Genomic DNA, 27371 nt, shown 5'->3' with positions numbered 1-27371 from the left:
ATATAGTAAAGAGGATCATAACTGAAATAGAGATTACCAGAAACAAGTATGACTTTTAAAACATCAATACACTTGCCTTATGAAATGAAAGTCATGCATATCAATATCATATATCATATATATAACGTGTCCCGGCCCTATAGTGAGGGACTCGGTAAATAAAATCATATCATCATCATGCATATATATATACATATAACGTGTCCCGGCCCTCTAGTGAGGGGCTTGGTGGATAAAGTTATCATATGCCATCCTGGCCGCCATCACCGTATCATCATGTCATCATATCATCATATACATATACATATAATGTGTCCCGCCCCTCTAGTAAGGGACTCGGTGAACAATGCAGTGAAGCTGTGCACGAAAACATATCCTGGCCCGGGACTCAGTGAAAGACATATTGAGGCATGCACGAGCCGAGTAGTGAGAAACTACATGCAATTTAAAAGCATTTTCAAGGACTTAATAGAATAGTCAACACGAGTTCCCATTTGAAAATCAGGACAATAGTCGTATCAAATACCTTTCGAATATCACTCGGAACATATCAAACATCCTTTGAATGTCATCATAAGCATATCACAAAGCCTTAAGGATCATAGTCATATGTCACTATAGTATGAAACACCTTATAGAAGTCCAGTCACTAGTTACCATAAAGTTCCTAAGAATAGGAACGGATATTTACCGACTATTAACCAATGTACAGAAAACTGAAGAGGGAGGATCAATCACTTGAGAATTGTAATATCAAGAAGTTAATAAGAAGCATAAATATCACTCCAAGCTTATGAATGGAATTACCCCAAAGTTCATATCAGTCATCACTTAAGTCTAAGACATGCCAAAAGAAAGAAGGGACGACTTTACATACCTTTAGCGTTTACTCGCAACACAACACGTATACGCTGCCCAATAGTGTCTCAACCTATATTAAGATGTCAAGAACTACGATTAAACTACGAAGAGATTCAAAACGTATTCTAACGTTAGTAACTTCTTTCTAAACAATTTGACGACATCAACTTTACATTCAAATCAACAACATACAGTCAAGCCAACACCAATGCTCACACGTTCAAGTGCCAACCCGACACCATTCGAACACGACTCGAGGACACTTTGGACATCCCACACAATATTCAAAACAGCGCAACCAATTTACCAAACAACCCGCAATCTCCAAGCTAGACAAGAACAACAACAACACATTCTTTTCTTCCAATTTCACAAATCCTACCAACAATCACACGTCTAACAACATCATTTATACAAATGCAAGAAAATATATTAACATTATTTTAGCTTCTACAACAGCCCACAAACAATTACAACTTCAACCTGAACCATTAAACTTCATCCTTACCATAACGTTCATACAACAACAACCAAAACTTCAAGTAAAATTTGTTCACCATTTCTACACAAATCAGCCCCTACACGGCTTCAACACCTACATACATAGCTTCATGAATTACATCCATATCTATCAATTACAACATGTTCAAACCACCCTTAATACATGTAAAAGAAGATTAAACCTTACCTTAACAAAGTTGGCTAAAAATGCACCTTAGCCGTGAGCTTCCTTCACTCTTCCTCCTCCAATTGTGATTGAAAATTGAACAATTTAATGGTGTAAGGGAGGGTTGGCCGTGCTCACCGTGGACTACCATGGCTGGCTGTGAGTCCACCACCTTATGCCATAACCATGGCCGCCCCATTCTCTTTCTTTCTAGCCTAGCTTTTTCTTTCTTTTCTTTTGTCTAGTGGATTAAGTTGATATTAAGTAAATGAATGACTTATGAGTCATTTAAGGGCCTTATATAGGCAGCCCCTCCATGGGACACGTGTCCCCCTCCTCTTCCTCCAATCAATGTCCGCCACGTGTGGTGGGGGTCCACTTTCAATAATCAAATTGATTAATCATTAATCCCTACTTATTGATATAATCGCAATTTATAAATTCCTAATCTCCAATAATATTATTTCTATGCTAATGGAAATTTCAAACAATTCGTGCCATATTTATATCGGGGATTAAAAGTCCTTGTCTCATATCCAAAAATAATCTTGTTCTTGGATTTATGTCGATTGGCTTACGAATAATCCGTCGTATAAAAATACGGGGTATAATATTCTTCCCCCCTTTAGAACATTCGTCCTCGAATGTTGAACTGATTATGAACTTCCAATACTTCCTCAAGTATCCTCTTAGTTAATTATGTCCTTCACATACCTCTCCTGTTTGGCAACTCGTTTTAATCCTTTATAATCGCACTCCAGGTCCTTACGTAGCTGTTCCTATAATATCTTCCTTTTCTATTGCTTCCCGAGGTAATAATTCCATGCCTTTGTCTTTACTTTTCCAGTTATTTTGTAGTTGATTATCAGCTGTATTTCGAGCTATTCTGCTGAATTGTTATTGTCTTTCTGATCTGTATGCTGCTCAGTTGTACCGTCATAGATTGATTCGGGCCTGTACTCATGGTGCATATAGTCACGATTCGACTCTTTCTTTTCGATTGTTATTCCCTTAAAATAACGTATCGTTCACTTCACTTCACTTCCCTGTCTTTAAACAAGATATCGTAACGCGCAGACGTCTCTCATCGGTTCATTATACTTTAATACTCCTGGAGCACTGCAAGCTTCTGGTAAATTGTAGACCTTTCACAGGTCCTACGAGTAAAATAAAACTTCCCAGAGGGAAACATTTTGTACTCCAGTACCTTTACTTTACTCTGTTGTTATAGTCCGTATTCTGGAATTTTCAACATCATGTGTCACTTTCTGACTTCCCATTAAATGTCCTCGCACTATCACTTGCCCATATTTCTTGATCTCAATCTTTAGGGTTGGCTATCACATAACGCTAGGGTCTCCTTATACTATAATCTTATGTCACCTCGTAATCAGTAACCTGCTTGTTCCGATTGTTTCGGTTGAATCACTTCATAATTTCCTTTACCCTAACTGGCCATACCTTAGGCACATCCCTCGTGTCGTTTCTCTATTTTTTTGACTCAAATTCTTCCATTGCTCCTTACTCAAATTTGCTCATAGCCCTTCCATTACATATCTTATTGCAACTTTTACGCAAGTATGTGTGGGTACCCAATCCTAGGAAATACTTTAGCGTTGCCGCGTTAGTCTTTATACAGACCCCACATGCTCCTCTTATCTTTTGCAGTTGATGTCAAGGCTTAACTATGGCCTTTATTCTCAGTACTAGGTTCATCTCTGTAGTTTTTCTTCAAACCTTATTACACCTTTCCTTGATGTACTCAAACTGTTTCAATCGCATTGTTGTTACCGAGTTCTTACCCTTCTTGTCAAGTTCTTACTTGGTTGCATCTGTAGTATACAAATAGTCATAGGTCGCATAACTATTCTTGTACGATTCGTACAAAGTATATCTATTCTCAGTTAAAGTCATTTCCCTGGTTTATTCTGCTCTGCTTATCTTATTGTACTATTACTTACTTGTTGTCTATTTCGTCATGCTCTTTCCCCTCCTTCTATTTTCCATTGGGTTTTCTCATACCCTAATATAGGTGTTACATCCGACATTTTTGCTTATTCGAAAAATTCGAAATAACTTGACTTGCAATGAACAAGGCCACATTTGGACCTTGCTTGATATGAATGTGTAGGTTATGAATACGTTGGTATGGAAATACGAGATGAGGCCAAGGGCAAAATAGGAATTTTGAAAATTAGTCTCGGGAATTACAAAATAAGAATCTTGATGAATTGGGCTCACAAAATAATAAGGAAAATGAGGACCAAAGAGATAAGGTGGCCGGCCATATACAAGGCCCAAGCCATGGTTTTTAATTAAAAATTTCCATGTGCTAAATATAAGATAAGATCCATATATTCATCTATATCCCTTGGAAGCTTCAAGAGAAAGGAAACAAGAGCAAACAAAAAAAAAAAGAGGAGGTTCGGGTGAGAGCAAGAAAAGAAAGGAAAGAAAGAAAAAAAAATTTGGAGCCTAATCTTGGATTCAAAAATTCATTTCTTGTGAAATAACTACTAAGTGCAAAGTCCTCTACAACTTGGTACAATTAGTTTGGCAAGAGGACAAGTTTGGTGGCAAATGAAGAACTTGAGGAAAAGGTGAGAATCAATCTATTTTCTTATGCTATGAAGTTTGATTTATGTTGTAGTATGTAGAAATGAGAAGAACTTGTAAAAATATGGAAGTTTGCAAGTAGGTGTGTTGCATGTATATGGGCCGAATGCATGTATATGTTACATGTCAATGATGCTTTGAATTCATGTTGGAATCTAATTGTAGTTAATGTAGAAATTGTATTGGGAGTGAATATTGAATGAATTGTGGAAGTTGGAAAATATTAGGTTGTGGCCGTGTGGTGTTGTGTGGTGATGGAATATGAATTTAATCTTGTTTGTATGTTAAGTGTGTTATGGTGAAATGAATGGAAAGATAATAGTCCTTGTTGTCATGGAAAAATGGTTACTAAGTTGTTGAAGGAAATTATGCAACCTTGTTATGGTTTATGTAAAAATGGAAATGAATGTATCAAAAGGCAATTATGATTAATGTTGATGAATTTGGAAGATGGAAATGTGTTATGAACTTGTATGTTAAAGATTAGGAGAATTGGGTAAATTGTGGCTTTGATGGAAAGTTTGTATGTTTGTATATCTTATGTATATCGTGTGAAAATGGTAGGGTATGCCTCCGATGTATGTTGTAATGACTTTGATAGGTGATGAACATCAAAAATAATAAGTTTGGTTTGGAAGTGTAAGGTCGGAACGGAAAATGTAGGTTATGACGGAAAGTTGGCAAATTGTGCCCTATTATGTATTTTGAGCTACTTGTCGTTATTATGAATATTGTTGTTGGGTTGTGTTGATTGTTTGGCTGTGTTTAACTTTTGGGGATGTCATATATACAGAGGAAATGCTGCCGAAATTTCGGTAGGCAAGTATGTGTTAAGGTTGGACAATTGAAAAGTTTGGAACTAACAATTGGTAAACTTGACCATTTCTAGATTTTGGACGAAATTGGAATCGACGCCAAGCGAGCGTAAGGCGCTATGGAGGTATGTAAAGCCTTCCCCTTTATTCTTAGGAATGTTCTGGAGGTGATAGGCTCGGCCGCGAGCCTTAAGTACGACTCCGTTCCTCGGAATTCGAGATGGAAATCCGCTCCAATTCCTTCAGTACAATTGAAACCCTTTTCTTATAAAATGCCTTCAAAGTGAACTTTTGCACGAAACCTTCCCAAACGGAGTCGGAACACTTCCAAATGGTTATGGATGACCTCATAAGGTCTATTATAGGTAATTTACGTATGTCGCCTCGAGTTGGTCCGAGGCGGGCCCACGAGGCCCGATACCTTCTGTATGATCTTAATTACTTTAGTTCTATCCGATTTTCTCAGAAAACATCTGGACTACTACTCTGATCATGATATGACTGTTTTTATACAAATCTCACAAAATAACTTTTGACATCTGGAAATCTGGTTCTGGTTATAATCTGTCGTGCCTCCCCAAGTGACGTGTTGGCGCGTAGTTTGAAGACTATCCGAATACTTTGGTTCGATCAGCCAGTTGGCCTACTTCTGTTCTGTTGAGTCTGTATGACGATCTGTCTGTATGTGGTTTCTTATTAATCAGTCCGTGCACATACTATGATTCCTTTCACCGGATCCCGGGCCGGTACGTATATCGTGCGGTGGGCCGCCGAGCCCCATATGTGAATTTCGAAGTATGACGTGTCCGGTTCCGGGGTACTGTGTTATATGTCCGTCCCCGGTTACCAAGGATATATTACGAAGTATGATGTGTCCGGGCTCGGGGTGCTGTGTTATCTGTCCGCCCCCGGGTACCGTGGTTATGTTATGATGTGTGACGGAGATCGGAGAAGAATTTCTGATATCTGACGTGTTGTGGTGCCAATGGCAGGAGTGGCGACCACGTTCCTGCACCCTATGTGTGATTCTTTCTGTCTGTATGACTTATGCTTCTGTATGTCCGTCTGGATTATCTGACCGACGGGTTATGCTTCTGTATGTCCGTCTGGATTATCTGACCGACGGGTTATGCTTCTGTATGTCAGTCCGGATTATCTGTCCGACTGGTTATGATACTGTATGTCCGTCCGGATTATCTGTCCGACTGGTTATGATTCTGTATGTCCGTCCGGATTATCTGTCCGACTGGTTATGATTCTGTATGTCCGTCCGGATTACCTGTCCGACTGGTTATGATTCTGTATGTCCGTCCGGATTATCTGTCCGACTGGTTATGATTCTGTATGTCCGTCCGGATTATCTGTCCAACTAGTTACGATTCCGTCTGTCCGTCTGGATTATCTGGCCGACGGGTTCCGATTCTGTATGTCCGTATGGATCCCGATTCCGTATGTCCGTATGAATTCTGATTCTGTCTGTCTAGACCATGATTGTGTCCGTTTGTCGGGACTATGACTCTGTCCGTCCGGCTTATGAGCCTGTCTATTATATTTCTGTGCTTCCGGTCCAGATCATGATTATGTTTGATATATTTCTGCTTTACATACTCGGTACATTTTTGTACTGACCCCCGTTTCTTCGGGGGCTGCGTTACATGCCCGCAGGTACAGGCGCACTTGGTGATACGCCGCCAGTCTAGGGCTCGGATTCTGCTATTCTGAAGAGCTCCTTCGATCCGGAGCAAATACTTTTGGTATATATCTTCTGTTATCTGTAGACTTTGTATGTATGGTATTTTGGGGTACGGCGGGGCCCTGTCCCGTCATCTGATTCTGTATGTCTGTAGAGGCCTGTAGATAGATGTGTGGGTTACGGGTTTCATCTGTTTGGTAGGTACGAACGATTTTGTGACTCCGTCTGTATGTTAGCCTCATCGGCTTATCTGTAAATTTCTGTATGTTCAGGTATGTATATGTTCGCGCGCGTGCAGTATCTGTATCGGCCTTATTTTGTTAACATCTGCTTGAAAAAAAAAATTGTATGGTACGAAGTTCTGTCAGGTAGGTATGTACGGGTACCCAGTTAGGGTACTAGTCGCGGCCTCGGGGTTGGGTCATGACAGAAGTGGTATCAGAGCGGTTAGTCCTCGGAATGTCTACAGGCCGTGTCTAGTAGAGTCTTGTTTATCGATTTGTTGTGCACCACATCTATAAACAGGAGGCTACCGGGCATCTAGGATGTTACCCTTCTTTGGATCTTAGATTGTGCGATAGAACTGTATTAGTAGGATGATCCTCTCCTAACGATCTGTTATGTTTTCAGCGATGCCTCCGAAGAAGGCAACAGCTGCCCAGAAGGGCAAGGCGGGGGTTGAGGCAGGAGAGACCAGCCGGGCCCAGAGAGTTACCAGGGCCAGTGCGCAACCTGCACTTGAGGATGTGCCCCCATCATCTGGATCTGTTACACCCCCTTTGCCGGAGGATATCGGAGCAGCAGAAGCTGCTGATCAGGAGACGGCTCCACCGCGAGATCCCGAGGTTCCAGTGCCCGAGGCTCCAGCTCCACAGGCAGGGGCGGAGGGCAGGGCTATGCGAGATGCGGTCCAGTTGTTGACCACGCTGATGGCAGAGCAGTTTCGTAGACATGGATTTAGGGGTGGTCATGCGGACAGATATGAAAGCTCCAGGGCTCGTGAGTTCTTGACATGTAATCCTCCAGAATTCTCCGGGACAAAAACCTGAGGAGGACCCCCAGGAGTTTATTAGAAAGATGGAGAGCACGATACGGTTGATTAAGGCTTCGCCGACTGAGTCCGTTGAGTTGGCTTCGTATCGGTTATACGAGGTAGCGGCGAACTGGTATGAGTCTTGGCAGCTCTCCAGGGGTGACAGAGCTCCCCCAGCAATATGGGCCGAGTTTACTAAGGCCTTCCTTGAGCATTTTCTACCTCCAGAGCTACGGAGAGCCAGGGTTGATCGATTCTTGCATCTGAAACAGAACGATAGAAGTGTTCGAGAGTATAGCCTGGAGTTCGACTCATTGGCTAGGTATGCACCTGCTATAGTAGCAGAGATGGCCGACAGGGTGCACCGGTATGTGATGGGGCTAGACCCCTATTTGATTGATGGTTGCCTGGCGATGGCTTCCCAGCCAGGGATGCATGTTGCCCGGGTACAGGCATATGCCCAGGGCATGGAGGATCGGCGTAGGGGGCGTCGGCCTGATAGGGGTCCCGACAGGGCCGACCTAAGAGAGCCAGATCGGCCGGGTATTCAGGGGGATTCCAGGGCGAGTTTTCTCAGTGGCAGGGTAGCAGGTATCCGTCCCAGCCAGCATACAGTACGCCCCCACAGTTTTCGGGACAGAACTCCATGGCTTCGAGTTCGCGAGTAAATGGGAGTTTCAGTCAGATGGGGCCATCCGTACCTCGGTGTCCTCATTGCAGGAGGCGCCACCCCGGTGAGTGTTATCGTGCCACTGGTGCCTGCTATTCTTGTGGCCGGCAAGGCCATACGATGAGAGAGTGTCCATATAGGGGTGGTCCAGGTGGTTCAACCCAGCTTACCGGGTCAGTTGCTGGCTCATCTCATCCTTTGGCAGCCATACGCCCCACGGGGCGAGGGGCACCAGCACCATCACCAGCGCCAGCAAGTCATGGCAGAGGTCGTGGTGCAGCTTCTGGTTACAGCGGTCCTTCGAACCGCGTATTTGCTTTAACCGGCCGGCAGGACCCAGGAGCGTCTTCCAGTGCACACCCAGGTATGCTACTGATCTCTTTTGAGGGATGTGTGTATGAACAAGTCGGTATTTTGTTACGTCATGTGATTTCCTTCTTCCGGGTACTAGTAAGGGTAAGGTAATGTCTAACTCGATAGACACCGAGGATTCGGAAGGGCGAAATGATAATTGTACGGTTTAGCCCGGGGTGGGACCCACTACGAGAATTTTCCAAAAATGTGCCAAGATCCCGATTTGTCCTAAATTACGTGACAAAGGTCGTGCGAGGCAGTCGACGAAATTATACTAGCCGTAACGCATCAAAATGCATGAAAATTTCGAGGTTAAGCGTGCTAAGGCTAGAGTAATTCTGGGATGGGTGACCCCCCTGGGAAGGATACAAAAAAAAAAAAAAAAAAAAAAAACTGTGGTATAATTGTCGGGATTAATAATGAAATATCGATAAGGGAAATTTTCATAAACCACTAGAGCCTTAATAAGAGTGGTCCGATCCTGATCAAAACTCTGTATGTTATACTTCTACACTTCTGATTCTGAATACGTTTCTGTTTGACATACCTCTGTACGACTGACTCTGATTACGAATCTGTCTGACACGCCTCTGTATGTCTGACTCTGGATGCGAATCCGTCTGATACATCTCTGTACGTCTGGTTTTGATCACGCGTCTGTCTGATACATCTTCGTATGTCTGACTCTGATACGAATCTGTCCGCTACATTTCTGTATGTCTGATTCTGACTACGAATCCGTCTGATAAATCTCTGTACGTCTGCCTCTGATCTCAGATCTGTCCGATACACTCCCATACATCGTATTTTGACCACGAATCTGTCCGCCATAGCTAGGTATACCTGACTTGATTACGAGCCTGTTCAATACCCTTCTATGCGTCCGATCCCAGTTATGAATCCGTCTAGTGTGAGGTATTTGGTATGAAGTGCTATTATGATAACACGACAAAGAATCGAGGAGTGAAACAAGAAATGATGTTGATTATGATGTCTGAAAAGCATCCGTCTGTTAGGAGAATATAGTTTATGGTCCAATGATTATGTGGGGTATGAGGAAATACATTATGAAGGCATTTGAATCAGTGACGTGAAGAATTACCTCATCATGTTGGTAAAGAAGCCATGTCGGAAACTCAACAAAGGACGACTATAAAAAGAGCCCTCCCGAAATGGTATAACGCCCCATAAGGTTGATTTAACATTCGAGGACGAATGTTTTAAAGGGGGGGAGGATGTTACATCCGATATTTTTGCTTATTCGAAAAATTCGAAATAACTTGACTTGCAATGAACAAGGCCACATTTGGACCTTGCTTGATATGAATGTGTAGGTTATGAATACGGTGGTATGGAAATACGAGATGAGGCCAAGGGCAAAATAGGAATTTTGAAAATTAGTCTCGGGAATTACAAAATAAGAATCTTGATGAATTGGGCTCACAAAATAATAAGGAAAATGAGACCCAAAGAGATAAGGTGGCCGGCCATATACAAGGCCCAAGCCATGGTTTTTAATTAAAAATTTCCATGTGCTAAATATAAGATAAGATCTATATATTCATCTATATCCCTTGGAAGCTTCAAGAGAAAGGAAACAAGAGCAAACAAAAAAAAAAAAAAAAGAGGAGGTTCGGGTGAGAGCAAGAAAAGAAAGGAAAGAAAGAAAAAAATTTTTGGAGCCTAATCTTGGATTCAAAAATTCATTTCTTGTGAAATAACTACTAAGTGCAAAGTCCTCTACAACTTGGTACAATTATTTTGGCAAGAGGACAAGTTTGGTGGCAAGTGAAGAACTTGAGAAAAAGGTGAGAATCAATCTATTTTCTTATGCTATGAAGTGTGATTTATGTTGTAGTATGTAGAAATGAGAAGAACTTGTAAAAATATGGAAGTTTGCAAGTAGGTGTGTTGCATGTATATGGGCCGAATGCATGTATATGTTACATGTCAATGATGCTTTGAATTCATGTTGGAATCTAATTGTAGTTAATGTAGAAATTGTATTGGGAGTGAATATTGAATGAATTGTGGAAGTTGGAAAATATTAGGTTGTGGCCGTGTGGTGTTGTGTGGTGATGGAATATGAATTTAATCTTGTTAGTATGTTAAGTGTGTTATGGTGAAATGAATGGAAAGATAATAGTCCTTGTTGTCATGGAAAAATGGTTACTAAGTTGTTGAAGGAAATTATGCAACCTTATTATGGTTTATGTAAAAATGGAAATGAAAGTATCAAAAGGCAATTATGATTAATGTTGATGAATTTGGAAGATGGAAATGTGTTATGAACTTGTATGTTAAAGATTAGGAGAATTGGGTAAATTGTGGCTTTGATGGAAAGTTTGTATGTTTGTATATCTTATGTATATCGTGTGAAAATGGTAGGGTATGCCTCCGATGTATGTTGTAATGACTTTGATAGGTGATGAACATCAAAAATAATAAGTTTGGTTTGGAAGTGTAAGGTCGGAACGGAAAATGTAGGTTATGACGGAAGGTTGGCAAATTGTACCCCATTATTTATTTTGAGCTACTTGTCGTTATTATGAATATTGTTGTTGGGTTGTGTTGATTGTTTGGCTGTGTTTAACTTTTGGGGATGTCATATATACAGAGGAAATGCTGCCGAAATTTCGGTAGGCAAGTATGTGTTAAGGTTGGACTATTGAAAAGTTTGGAACTAACAATTGGTAAACTTGACCATTTCTAGATTTTGGACGAAATTGGAATCGACGCCAAGCGAGCGTAAGGCGCTATGGAGGTATGTAAAGCCTTCCCCTTTATTCTTAGGCATGTTCTGGAGGTGATAGGCTCGGCCGCGAGCCTTAAGTACAACTCCGTTCCTCGGAATTCGAGATGGAAATCCGCTCCAATTCCTTCAGTACAATTGAAACCCTTTTCTTATAAAATGCCTTCAAAGTGAACTTTTGCACGAAACCTTCCCAAACGGAGTCGGAACACTTCCAAATGGTTATGGATGACCTCATAAGGTCTATTATCGGTAATTTACGTATGTCGCCTCGAGTTGGTCCGAGGCGGGCCCACGAGGCCCGATACCTTCTGTATGAACTTAATTACTTTAGTTCTATCCGATTTTCTCAGAAAACATCTGGACTACTACTCTAATCATGATATGACTGTTTTTATACAAATCTCACAAAATAACTTTTGACATCTGGAAATCTGGTTCTGGTTATAATCTGTCGTGCCTCCCCAAGTGACGTGTAGGCGCGTAGTTTGAAGACTATCCGAATACTTTGGTTCGGTCGGCCAGTTGGCCTACTTCTGTTCTGTTGAGTCTGTATGACGATCTGTCTGTATGTGGTTTCTTATTAATCAGTCCGTGCACATGCTATGATTCCTTTCACCGGATCCCGGGCCGGTACGTATATCGTGCGGTGGGCCACCGAGCCCCATATGTGAATTTCGAAGTATGACGTGTCCGGTTCCGGGGTACTGTGTTATATGTCCGTCCCCAGTTACCGAGGATATATTACGAAGTATGATGTGTCCGGGCTCGGGGTGCTGTGTTATCTGTCCGCCCCCGGGTACCGTGGTTTTGTTATGATGTGTGACGGAGATCGGAGAAGAATTTCTAATATCTGACGTGTAGTGGTGCCAATGGCAGGAGTGGCGACCACGTTCTTGCACCCTATGTGTGATTCTTTCTGTCTGTATGACTTATGCTTCTGTATGTCCGTCTGGATTATCTGACCGACGGGTTATGCTTCTGTATGTCAGTCCGGATTATCTGTCCGACTGGTTATGATTCTGTATGTCCGTCCGGATTATCTGTCCGACTGGTTATGATTCTGTATGTCCGTCCGGATTATCTGTCCGACTGGTTATGATTCTGTATGTCCGTCCGAATTACCTGTCCGACTGTTTATGATTTTGTATGTCCATCCGGATTATCTGTCCGACTGGTTATGATTCTGTATGTCCGTCCGGATTATCTGTCCAACTGGTTACGATTCCGTCTGTCCGTCTGGATTATCTGGCCGACGGGTTCCGATTCTGTATGTCCGTATGGATCCCGATTCCGTATGTCCGTATGAATTCTGATTCTGTCTGTCTGGACCATGATTCTGTCCGTTTGTCGGGACTATGACTCTGTCCGTCCGGCATATGAGCCTGTCTATTATATTTCTGTACTTCCGGTCCAGATCATGATTATGTTTGATATATTTCTGCTTTACATACTCGGTACATTTTTGTACTGACCCCCGTTTCTTCGGGGGCTGCGTTACATGCCCGCAGGTACAGGCGCACTTGGTGATACGCCGCCAGTCTAGGGCTCGGATTCTGCTATTCTGAAGAGCTCCTTCGATCCGGAGCAAATACTTTTGGTATATATCTTCTGTTATCTGTAGACTTTGTATGTATGGTATTTTGGGGTACGGCGGGGCCCTGTCCCGTCATCTGATTCTGTATGTCTGTAGAGGCCTGTAGATAGATGTGTGGGTTACGGGTTTCATCTGTTTGGTAGGTACGAACGATTTTGTGACTCCGTCTGTATGTTAGCCTCATCGGCTTATCTGTAAATTTCTGTATGTTCAGGTATGTATATGTTCGCGCGCGTGCCTTATCTGTATCGGCCTGATTTTGTAAACATTTGTTTGAAAAAAAAAATCTGTATGGTACGAAGTTATGTCAGGTAGGTATGTACGGGTACCCAGTTAGGGTACCAGTCGCGGCACCGGGGTTGGGTCGTGACAGAAGTGGTATCAGAGCGGTTAGTCCTCGGAATGTCTACAGGCCGTGTCTAGTAGAGTCTTGTTTATCGATGTGTTGTGCACCACATCTATAAACAGGAGGCTACCGGGCATCTAGGATGTTACCCTTCTTTGGATCTTAGATTGTGCGATAGAACTGTATTAGTAGGATGATCCTCTCCTAACGATCTGTTAGGTTATCAGCGATGCCTCCGAAGAAGGCAACAGCTGCCCAGAAGGGCAAGGCGGGGGTTGAGGCAGGAGAGACCAGCCGGGCCCAGAGAGTTACCAGGGCCAGTGTGCAGCCTGCACTTGAGGATGTGCCCCCATCATCTGGATCTGTTACACCCCCTTTGCCGGAGGATATCGGAGCAGCAGAAGCTGCTGATCAGGAGACGGATCCACCGCGAGATCCCGAGGTTCCAGTGCCCGAGCCTCCAGCTCCACAGGCAGGGGCGGAGGGCAGGGCTATGCGAGATGCGGTCCAGTTGTTGACCACGCTGATGGCAGAGCAGTTTCGTAGACATGGTTTAGGGGTGGTCATGCGGACAGATATGAAAGCTCCAGGGCTCGTGAGTTCTTGACATGTAATCCTCCAGAATTCTCCGGGACAAAACCTGAGGAGGACCCCCAGGAGTTTATTAGAAAGATGGAGAGCACGATACGGTTGATTAAGGCTTCGCCGACTGAGTCCGTTGAGTTGGCTTCGTATCGGTTATACGAGGTAGCGGCGAACTGGTATGAGTCTTGGCAGCTCTCCAGGGGTGACGGAGCTCCCCCAGCAATATGGGCCGAGTTTACTAAGGCCTTCCTTGAGCATTTTCTACTTCCAGAGCTACGGAGAGCCAGGGTTGATCGATTCTTGCGTCTGAAACAGAACGATAGGAGTGTTCGAGAGTATAGCCTGGAGTTCGACTCATTGGCTAGGTATGCACCCGCTATAGTAGCAGAGATGCCCGACAGGGTGCACCGGTATGTGATGGGGCTAGACCCCTATTTGATTGATGGTTGCCTGGCGATGGCTTCCCATCCAGGGATGCATGTTGCCCGGGTACAGGCATATGCCCAGGGCATGGAGGATCGGCGTAGGGGGCGTCGGCCTGATAGGGGTCCCGACAGGGCCGGCCTAAGAGAGCCAGATCGGCCGGGTATTCAGGGGGATTCCAGGGCGAGTTTTCTCAGTGGCAGGGTAGCAGGTATCCATCCCAGCCAGCATACAGTACGCCCCCACAGTTTTCGGGACAGAACTCCATGGCTTCGAGTTCGCGAGTAAATGGGAGTTTCAGTCAGATGGGGCCATCCGTACCTCGGTGTCCTCATTGCAAGAGGCGCCACCCCGGTGAGTGTTATCGTGCCACTGGTGCCTGCTATACTTGTGGCCGGCAAGGCCATACGATGAGAGAGTGTCCATATAGGGGTGGTCCAGGTGGTTCAACCCAGCTTACCGGGTCAGTTGCTGGCTCATCTCATCCTTTGGCAGCCATACGCCCCACGGGGCGAGGGGCACCAGCACCATCACCAGCGCCAGCAAGTCGTGGCAGAGGTCGTGGTGCAGCTTCTGGTTACAGCGGTCCTTCGAACCGCGTATTTGCTTTAACCGGCCGGCAGGACCCAGGAGCGTCTTCTAGTGCACACCCAGGTATGCTACTGATCTCTTTTGAGGGATGTGTGTATGAACAAGTCTGTATTTTGTTACGTCATGTGATTTCCTTCTTCCGGGTACTAGTAAGGGTAAGGTAATGTCTAACTCGATAGACACCGAGGATTCGGAAGGGCGAAATGATAATTGTACGGTTTAGCCAGGGGTGGGACCCAGTACGAGAATTTTCCGAAAATGTGCCAAGATCCCGATTTGCCCTAAATTACGTGACAAAGGTCGTGCGGGGCAGTCGACGAAATTATACTAGCCGTAACGCATCAAAATGCATGAAAATTTCGAGGTTAAGCGTGCTAAGGCTAGAGTAATTCTGGGATGGGTGACCCCCCTGGGAAGGATACAAAAAAAAAATAAAAAAATTGTGGTATAATTGTCGGGATTAATACAAAAAATCAAGTCAGTTATACTTCTGCACTTCTGATTCTGAATACGTTTCTGTTTGACATACCTCTGTACGACTGACTCTGATTACGAATCTGTCTGACACGCCTCTGTATGTCTGACTCTAGATGTGAATCCGTCTGATACATCTCTGTACGTCTGGTTTTGATCACGCGTCTGTCTGATACATCTTCGTATGTCTGACTCTGATACGAATCTGTCCGCTACATTTCTGTATGTCTGATTCTGACTACGAATCCGTCTGATAAATCTCTGTACGTCTGCCTCTGATCTCGGATCTGTCCGATACAATCCCATACATCTTATTTTGACCACGAATCTGTCCGCCATAGCTAGGTATACCTGACTTGATTACGAGCCTGTTCAATACCCTTCTATGCGTCCGATCCCAGTTATGAATCCGTCTAGTGTGAGGTATTTGGTATGAAGTGCTATTATGATAACACGACAAAGAATCGAGGAGTGAAACAAGAAATGATATTGATTATGATGTCTGAAAAGCATCCGTCTGTTACGAGAATATAGTTTATGGTCCGATGATTATGTGGGGTATGAGGAAATACATTATGAAGGCATTTGAATCAGTGACGTGAAGAATTACCCCATCATGTTGGTAAAGAAGCCATGTCGGAAACTCAACAAAGGACGACTATAAAAAAAGCCCTCCCGAAATGGTATAACGCCCCATAACGTTGATTTAACATTCGAGGACGAATGTTTTAAAGGGGGGGAGGATGTTACATCCGATATTTTTGCTTATTCGAAAAATTCGAAATAACTTGACTTGCAATGAACAAGGCCACATTTGGACCTTGCATGATATGAATGTGTAGGTTATGAATACGTTGGTATGGAAATACGAGTGAGGCCAAGGGCAAAATAGGAATTTTGAAAATTAGTCTCGGGATTTACAAAATAAGAATCTTGATGAATTGGGCTCACAAAATAATAAGGAAAATGAGGCCCAAAGAGATAAGGTGGTCGGCCATATACAAGGCCCAAGCCATGGTTTTTAATTAAAAATTTCCATGTGCTAAATATAAGATAAGATCTATATATTCATCTATATCCCTTGGAAGCTTCAAGAGAAAGGAAACAAGAGCAAACAAAAAAACAAAAACAAAAAAGAGGAGGTTCGGGTGAGAGCAAGAAAAGAAAGGAAAGAAAGAAAAAAAAATTTGGAGCCTAATCTTGGATTCAAAAATTCATTTCTTGTGAAATAACTACTAAGTGCAAAGTCCTCTACAACTTGGTACAATTAGTTTGGCAAGAGGACAAGTTTGGTGGCAAGTGAAGAAATTGAGAAAAAGGTGAGAATCAATCTATTTTCTTATGCTATGAAGTGTGATTTATGTTGTAGTATGTAGAAATGAGAAGAACTTGTAAAAATATGGAAGTTTGCAAGTAGGTGTGTTGCATGTATATGGGCCGAATGCATGTATATGTTACATGTCAATGATGCTTTGAATTCATGTTGGAATCTAATTGTAGTTAATGTAGAAATTGTATTGGGAGTGAATATTGAATGAATTGTGGAAGTTGGAAAATATTAGGTTGTGGCCGTGTGGTGTTGTGTGGTGATGGAATATGAATTTAATCTTATTAGTATGTTAAGTGTGTTATGGTGAAATGAATGGAAAGATAATAGTCCTTGTTGTCATGGAAAAATGGTTACTAAGTTGTTGAGGGAAATTATGCAACCTTATTATGGTTTATGTAAAAATGGAAATGAAAGTATCAAAAGGCAATTATGATTAATGTTGATGAATTTGGAAGATGGAAATGTGTTATGAACTTGTATGTTAAAGATTAGGAGAATTGGGTAAATTGTGGCTTTGATGGAAAGTTTGTATGTTTGTATATCTTATGTATATCGTGTGAAAATGGTAGGGTATGCCTCCGATGTATGTTTTAATGACTTTGATAAGTGATGAACATCAAAAATAAAAAGTTTGGTTTGGAAGTGTAAGGTCGGAACGGAAAATGTAGGGTATGACGGAAGGTTGGCAAATTGTGCCCTATTATGTATTTTGAGCTACTTGTCGTTATTATGAATATTGTTGTTGGGTTGTGTTGATTGTTTGGCTGCGTTTAACTTTTGGGGATGTCATATATACAGAGGAAATGCTGCCGAAATTTCGGTAGGCAAGTATGTGTTAAGGTTGGACTATTGAAAAGTTTGGAACTAACAATTGGTAAACTTGACCATTTCTAGATTTTGGACGAAATTGGAATCGACGCCAAGCGAGCGTAAGGCGCTATCGAGGTATGTAAAGCCTTCCCCTTTATTCTTAGGCATGTTCTGGAGGTGATAGGCTCGGCCGCGAGCCTTAAGTACGACTCCGTTCCTCGGAATTCGAGATGGAAATCCGCTCCAATTCCTTCAGTACAATTGAAACCCTTTTCTTATAAAATTCCTTCAAAGTGAACTTTTGCACGAAACCTTCCCAAACGGAGTCGGAACACTTCCAAATGGTTATGGATGACCTCATAAGGTCTATTATCGGTAATTTACGTATGTCGCCTCGAGTTGGTCCGAGGCGGGCCCACGAGGCCCGATACCTTCTGTATGATCTTAATTACTTTAGTTCTATCCGATTTTCTCAGAAAACATCTGGACTACTACTCTGATCATGATATGACTGTTTTTATACAAATCTCACAAAATAACTTTTGACATCTGGAAATCTAGTTCTGGTTATAATCTGTCGTGCCTCCCCAAGTGCGGTGTAGGCGCGTAGTTTGAAGACTATCCGAATACTTTGGTTCGATCGTCCAGTTGGCCTACTTCTGTTCTGTTGAGTCTGTATGACGATCTGTCTGTATGTGGTTTCTTATTAATCAGTCCGTGCACATGCTATGATTCCTTTCACCGGATCCCGGGCCGGTACGTATATCGTGCGGTGGGCCGCCGAGCCCCATATGTGAATTTCGAAGTATGACGTGTCCGGTTCCTGGGTACTGTGTTATATGTCCGTCCCCGGTTAGCGAGGATATATTACGAAGTATGATGTGTCCGGGCTCGGGGTGCTGTGTTATCTGTCCGCCCCCGGGTACCGTGGTTATGTTATGATGTGTGACGGAGATCGGAGAAGAATTTCTGATATCTGACGTGTTGTGGTGCCAATGGCAGGAGTGGCGACCACGTTCCTGCACCCTATGTGTGTTTCTTTCTGTCTGTATGACTTATGCTTCTGTATGTCCGTCTGGATTATCTGACCGACGGGTTATGCTTCTGTATGTCCGTCCGGATTATCTGTCCGACTGGTTATGATTCTGTATGTCCGTCTGGATTATCTGTCCGACTGGTTATGATTCTGTATGTCCGTCCGGATTATCTGTCCGACTGGTTATGATTCTGTATGTCCGTCCGGATTATCTGTCCGACTGGTTATGATTTTGTATGTCCGTCCGGATTACCTGTCCGACTGGTAATGATTCTGTATGTCCGTCCGGATTATCTGTCCGACTGGAAATGATTTTGTATGTCCGTCCGGATTATCTGTCCAACTGGTTACGATTCCGTCTGTCCGTCTGGATTATCTGGGCCGACGGGTTCCGATTCTGTATGTCCGTATGGATCCCGATTCCGTATGTCCGTATGAATTCTGATTCTGTCTGTCTGGACCATGATTCTGTCCGTTTGTCGGGACTATGACTCTGTCCGTCCGGCTTATGAGCCTGTCTATTATATTTCTGTGCTTCCGGTCCAGATCATGATTATGTTTGATATATTTCTGCTTTACATACTCGGTACATTTTTGTACTGACCCCCGTTTCTTCGGGGGCTGCGTTACATGCCCGCAGGTACAGGCGCACTTGGTGATACGCCGCCAGTCTAGGGCTCGGATTCTGCTATTCTGAAGAGCTCCTTCGATCCGGAGCAAATACTTTTGGTATATATCTTCTGTTATCTGTAGACTTTGTATGTATGGTATTTTGGGGTACGGCGGGGCCCTGTCCCGTCATCTGATTCTGTATGTCTGTAGAGGCCTGTAGATAGATGTGTGGGTTACGGGTTTCATCTGTTTGGTAGGTACGAACGATTTTGTGACTCCGTCTGTATGTTAGCCTCATCGGCTTATCTGTAAATTTCTGTATGTTCAGGTATGTATATGTTCGCGCGCGTGCCGTATCTGTATCGGCCTGATTTTGTAAACATCTGTTTGAACAAAAAAACAATCTGTATGGTACGAAGTTCTGTCAGCTAGGTATGTACGGGTACCCAGTTAGGGTACCAGTCGCGGCCACGGGGTTGGGTCGTGACAATAGGAGAGATTCCCTATTCTTCTTCCTTTGCTATTTATGTGCCGTAATATCGTTAGCCAATAACTCTGTTGTCAACATATTGACCTTTAATCTCGTATAGCTTTGCTATTCCTGATCATACCCTTTTGCGTTACTCGTTACCATTTTCTGGTCATATTCTTCTCTTTTTATAAGCACCCATCTTCTGATGCCATATTATCCCAGGTCCTTACCAATAATTGTCGGCACTGCCTCAAATACTATCTTGACTACTGTTTGTCTATCGCTGGCTCAGGTTTTACCAACTCATTTCAACCTGAGATTTCACTTAAGCTTTGAGTATCCATATGGGGTATATCATAACGTCAATTGTTTCCATCGGTACTTACTTTACTTTCTCCCACTTCCCTCCATTGGGGTTGTAATTATATCATTATATATTCATTATCTGCTCTATGCCTCCATTTCCAATTTTGAAATTCCTATGATTCTTTGTCCAATACCTTTGGTATACTGCGCCATATCCATGTCTTCCTTTATGTCAGTTATAACTTAGATTACCTGTGTATGAGACCTAACACAATCACGGGGCGATGAGAACACTCGATATATAGTGCAAAATCTCATTTGATGATTGGTATTCGAGTAATGTAATTAAGATAGCAATTTGTTCGAAGCCTCATTCCATTTATCTCAATCAGTAATTGGGTAGTGCTTATCGTTGTTTAAAAATTCTCCCTTCAGTAGCACTTATATTCTAATGATAAGTATCTCAAGCTTCCTCATAACACTATCTTTATCCCGACGGATATCGTCTGTTTCTTCTAATAAATATACAATACATCCGTTATTTTACGAATCCACAATCCTTGTCCTTTAAGGATTTCACTGTTTCCGAGGTAAAGTCACATGTACGTGGCACCCTTTTATGCCTCCCGCTTTTTCATTCTTGTTGTATACCCAACGCTAACTTCTAACTTGCTCAAAATCATACCAAATTCGTCTTACTAATGGTCTTGTCTTGTCACCTTCTTGTCGTACTACACCTTAAGTTCATAATCATATATTTGCCTCGCGTCCCATACTCATACTCAATCAGTTACGTCTGTCTTGAGTGCTTCCTTTAGTATTCCTTTCATTTCTCCAATCTGTGCCCATCTTATCCTCTGTGCATGAAGAATCTCATGCTACCTCTGTATTCTTCCAAAAACACTACTTTTACATAATCCCCTTTTTTTTCCGTTTTCAAAACATATTCCGCTTATTTCTATTTGTCCTTACCATACCAGTCATTTCTGGCATTCATTCTTGTCTCGTTGCTCATCTTTCTTTAGATTGATCTTTCACAGTTCTATCACTTGTATTACTCGTTTCCCGAGCTATACATGTCATAACGTATCGCTATACTGCAATGCTACTCACTTTCTTCTTATCTCCCTCTTTCTTTTAAGTCCTCTTCTTCCTGTACTCGGTTTCACTTCCGTTACCATTTGACTTTGACTCTGAACTTTCCCTACAGAATTTTGTGAGTATTTCTTATTTGTTTTACATTTGCTTTTCTGTTTCACAATAATCATATCGTATCCTTTCCCTTGCTAGGCTTTACTCATTTTTATAGCAATCCCTATTATATTCACATTACATCCTATTCGTAATCCATCTTATAACATAACACTTTTGTAATCTTATTCGCGATTCTTACTACGTTTTGAATTACATTCTGCGGACTAGGCGTACTTGACCTTTCACCCTTTCTGATCGATTTTACCCTTAGTATCTCACAAGCTGTCTTACTACTATCTTCATAACTTGTCATAATTCTCCTTTCTTGGTACTTCTATCTCAATCATACCATTACTTCCTTTAACTGTAAACTCGTTGTAAGTTATCCCCTAGGGTCGCAATCTCTTCCGAGTCGTCCTAGCATTTCATCAACAACACGTGGAACACATGATTCATAGCAGCTCATAAGTTGAGTTTTCCTTCCACGAATTTCATCTCCAATTAGTTGACTATTAATAAGATGTCACCATGAAGCATTTTCCAACCACCACCAAAAGAACACTAGAATCCGACAAGCACCACAGAACTTCTTAGTGCTTGATTCACATAGTTTAATTCCAGGTTGATTCTTGAGTCATGAGCGAATCATTTAATTCACAAACTGTTCGTTGTAGGATTTGTACTCTTCCAATAGCGGATCTTAATTACTAAAAGGTGTTGCCCTTCATTCTAAGCTCTTTTGTTTTAGGCAAAAATGTGGCTGGAAGGTATTCTGGTCCATTTAAATGAATTCCAAATTCTGCTGCTCGTATACGCTTCTTCAAACCAAAGTATCCCAAATAAGAATGATGCCTCTTATGCATAAGGTGAGGGTATATATATATATATATATATATATATATATATATATATATATATTTAATTCTTTAGTCCAACATGATAGACTTACCGTATTGGTGTCACCCTTCCATAACCTATTATGAACTTATGTCTCATTCTTTTCTTTTTCCTACTTCTGGGAAAATTTGGGCAGAGTCTCCTCTGTAATTCTTACTATCCCAGAACCTGCATGCAGGAAATACCAACAATGCCTCACAGGCCAACATATATACGCACATATCATATCGTATCATAGCCACACAGGGGCTCCCAATTCCAAATAAAAGTTACAAAGGTGTCGGGACTTACCTGTCATATGGCACCTCAGGACATACCTGATCCTTTAACGACCTGTCCTGTTATATCTTCGTATCTACCTTCTCTTTCATCCTTCAACTTTATATTTCGATCGTATTCCATTATTCTTACCTTACCCGACATACCTCCTTCGCACCATTTCTTACCTGCGTGCTGTGTAGCTTCCAATATCATCTGTCGCTTTCATCTGTTGATGTCGTTCTTCAGCTGAAATAAAATGTTAGTGTAAGGAATTTCATTTCCTATGTCTGGGCTCTATCGCACGATCTTAGATATGAAAGAAAGGTAACATCCTAAATGCCCTGTAGCTTCCTGTTTATAGATGTGGTGCACAACACACCGATAAACAAGATTCTACTAGACACGGTCTGTAGAAACTCCAAGGACGAACTGCTCTGATACCACTTTTGTCACGACCCAACCCCGTGGGCCGTGACTGGTGCCCGACCTGGACACCCGTATACTTACCTGTTAAACATAATCAAACCGAACCTATGAATAATATGGACTTTACAAAAGAACTCTAAAGGTTCATAGCGTCAACATATATGTATATTCAGATACACTGTCTCCTGAGGAGTCACAACTGATCATATCATGAAATAATTCGCAAGCCGACAAGGCTGCCACTATAGACGAACGTCATACCACAACACCTCGTATAGACACAGCTGAACAGAACCCATACACAACCCACACATATGTCTACAGACCTCTAACAGTACGAATAGCGAAATATGACGGGACAGGGCCCCGCTGTACCCCTGGACAACATATACATATATATATCATCAGATCTGTACTAAAAGCTTAAACCCCGGAACAACGGAGCTCTCCAAGATAGCTGAGTAGAAGTCCTATGCTGAAGGGTCACCCAACCGACTATCCGTACATGCGGGCATGAAACGTAGCCCCCCGAAGAAAGGGGGTCAGTACGGAATATGTACTGAGTATGTAAAGCATGAAATACAGTAAAGAGGATCATAACTGAAATAGAGATTACCAGAAACAAGTATGACTTTTAAAACATCAATACACTTGCCTTATGAAATGAAAGTCATGCATATCAATATCATATATCATACATATAACATGTCCCGGCCCTATAGTGAGGGACTCGGTAAATAAAATCATATCATCATCATGCATATATATATACATATAACGTCTCCCGGCCCTCTAGTGAGGGGCTCGGTGGATAAAGTCATCATATGCCATCCTAGCCGCCATCACCGTATCATCATATCATCATGTCATCATATCATCATATACATATACATATAACGTGTCCCGGCCCTCTAGTGAGGGACTCGGTGAACAATGCAGTGAAGCTGTGCACGAAAACATATCCTGGCCCGGGACTCAGTGAAAGACATATTGAGGCATGTACGAGCAGAGTAGTGAGAAACTATATGCAATTTAAAAACATTTTCAATGACTCAATAGAATAGTCAACACGAGTTACCATTTGAAAATCAGGACAATAGTCGTATCAAATACCTTTCGAATATCACTCGGAACATATCAAACATCCCTTGAATGTCATCATAAGCATATCACAAAGCCTTAAGGATCATAGTCATATGTCACTATAGTATGAAACACCTTATAGAAGTCCAGTCACTAGTTACCATAGAGTTCCTAACAATAGGAACGGATATTTACCGACTATTAACCAACGTACAGAAAACTGAAGAGGGAGGATCAATCACTTGAGAATTGTAATATCAAGAAGTGAATAAGAATCATAAATATCACTCCAAGCTTATGAATGGAATTACCCCAAAGTTCATATCAGTCAGCACTTAAGTCTAAGACATGCCAAAAGAAAGAAGGGACGGCTTTACATACCTTTAGCGTTTACTCGCAACACAACACGTATACGCTGCCCAATAATGTCTCAACCTATATTAAGACGTCAAGAACTACGATTAAACTACGAAGAGATTCAAAACGTATTCTAACGTTAGTAACTTCTTTCTAAACAATTTGACGACATCTCCTTTACATTCAAATCAGCCACATACAGTCAAGCCAACACCAATGCTCACACGTTCAAGTGCCAACCCGAGACCATTCGAACAAGACTCGAGGACACTTTGGACATCCCGCACAATATTCAAAACAGCCCAACCAATTTACCAAACAACCCGCAATCTCCAAGCTAGACAAGAACAACAACAACACATTCTTTTCTTCCAATTTCACAAATCCTACCAACAATCACACGTCTAACAACATCATTTATACAAATGCAAGAAACTATATTAACATTATTTTAGCTTCTACAACAGCCCACAAACAATTACAACTTCAACCTGAACCATTAAACTTCATCCTTACCATAACGTTCATACAACAACAACCAAAACTTCAAGTAAAATTTGTTCACCATTTCTACACAAATCAGCCCCTACACGGCTTCAACACCTACATACATAGCTTCATGAATTACATCCATATCTATCAATTACAACATGTTCAAAGCACCCTTAATACATGTAAAAGAAGATTAAACCTTACCTTAACAAAGTTGGCTAAAAATGCACCTTAGCCGTGAGCTTCCTTCACTGTTACTCCTCCAATTGTGATTGAAAATTGAACAATTTAATGGTGTAGGGGAGGGCTGGCCGTGCTCACCGTGGACTACCATGGTTGGCCGTGAGTCCACCACCTTATGCCATAACCATGTCCTCCCCTTTCTCTTTCTTTCTAGCCTAGATTTTTCTTTCTTTTCTTTTGTCTATTGGATTAAGTTGAAATTAAGTAAATGAATGACTTATGAGTCATTTAAGGGCCTTATATAGGCAGCCCACTCCATGGGACACGTGTCCCTCCTCTTGACACGTGTCCCCCTCCTCTTTCCTCCAATCAAAGTCCGGCACGTGTGGTGGGGGTCCACTTTCAATAATCAAATTGATTAATCATTAATCCCTACTTAATGATATAATCGCAATTTATAAATTCCTAATCTCCAATAATAATATTTCTATGCTAATGGAAATTGCAAACAAGTCGTGCCATATTTATATCGGGGATTAAAAGTCCTTGTCTCATATCCAAAAATAATCTTTTTCTTGGATTTATGTCGATTGGCTTACGAATAATCCGTCGTATAAAAATACGGGGTATAACACTTGATATATTGGTTCATCTCAAATTTTGGCTCCTTCAAGCCAGTACATTTCCCTCTTTTGAGCTTGGGAATATTGTAGCTCATCTTAGAACTGAATTTGTTCTGCCCCCCCCCCCCCCCCTTTTAAAGGATGTTCTCATATACCTGTAACCTTTGAGTGTGACCGTCTTTGATAGTCATCTGGCCGACCTTAGCGATCCTTCAACTCATCTATTCCTTATAATGCCGGAGTTCTTTTCGTCGCATGGTTTAACTTATTTTCCCTTTTGCTAGTTGAGTTCTTGTATCAAATCAAAATGCTTATACATATCAGACACAATTCAGATGCCTTCTCAGTTGTCTTTTCACTTCTACCCTTCATGACTAGTAATCCTTCTAGGCTAATGAATTAATGGGGACATCAGAATTCATTAGGCCCCTTCTGGAGTATCCGACTATACCACGCTCCTTTAGTCCTAATCTTTCTCTACGACTATCTTCTTAATATCCTTGTAATTCTCCTTGCTCTGGGTTCCCAATTCCGATTTATGTTTATACTATACCATTAAAAGTTGATATTCTACACCATCCATTCCCACGACTCGTCCTTTCATTAGCTTAACTCATTTTGTCACATAATTCTTCTTAACTACTTGTTTGCATCATAGCTATGCATCATAGTCCTTCTAGTGTTCTGTCTGTTCTTGTTCTTATCATGAAATCCTCACAATGTATACCCTTTCCTTTCTTCGTTCGATTATCTTCCTTTATGATACTACAACTTGTACATATATATATATATATATATATATAAATATATATATATCTCGAATTTTCTCGTTTTTCTTCATAATCGCATCTTTCACACAACCATTGTCTTACAATTTCAATTTGTTTTCCTTTGGGCAAGCCTACTGACTCATTAACGTTCTCCTTGTTGTCGCGATCATATAATTCCCTTTAACCATTTCGTTAACACCTCCTCCTTCCTTTAGTCCTCATAGTTTCTTTTTCTTGTAAAATGCCTGTTTCAATTGGTCATCATTTACTGTCAGGTTAGGAAACTTTGGAGTGTTTCGTAATGAGTGCGAATTTCTTTTGATGCTGAAAATTGCTTCTTGAGGTACTTTCTTCCCTTAAATAGGTGTACTAATCATAGTTTCACATCCATTCTCCTGGTTAAATCTCAAGAGTTTAAAATTTCCTCGTCGCTCTCATAAGATCTGTTTCTTTCTACTCAAGGATGCATATTTGTTCATTATTTACAACCTTCTTAGTTCTAGTTATGAAAATGTATGGGTTGGTTCCGGGGTCCTCACGTTCATCCCTTTTCACGTACAATATTACTCTATCTCCCGTTGATTTATTTAAATTTGATCCTATCGTCTGTTTTCCTTCTTTAATCCTAACCATTTCCTCACTTATATTACCTGATCCTTAATGGGTATACGTTTTCCATGTCCAAGTTTCTCTCCCCTTCATAATATCATAACCTTCTTTTTCCCAATGCTTGTGCTTACATATTTGGTCGCGTTACCGCTATCCAACTTTAATTCCCGAGAAAACCCAATCCTGATTCTTTCTGTAGCACTTGCTACCTCAATTTTCACATACAGCACAATCAATATTTTTAACATGTCGTAACATCAATCATAAGGATATACATAATACTCGATGTAACCACTTGTGACTTATCTGTTTACGCTTTTCAACACCTTTTCTTGTGAGATATCCCGTTGCCATTTGATTTTGCCCTGAATCTGTGGCTTTAATACATCTCCCCTCTCTTTTTGCCCAACTAGGCTGAGAATTCTAGTTTTAA

Source organism: Lycium barbarum, chromosome 8 (assembly GCF_019175385.1).
Source record: "Lycium barbarum isolate Lr01 chromosome 8, ASM1917538v2, whole genome shotgun sequence".
Lineage (NCBI taxonomy): Eukaryota > Viridiplantae > Streptophyta > Magnoliopsida > Solanales > Solanaceae > Lycium > Lycium barbarum.
Note: the sequence above shows the minus strand (reverse complement) of the source record.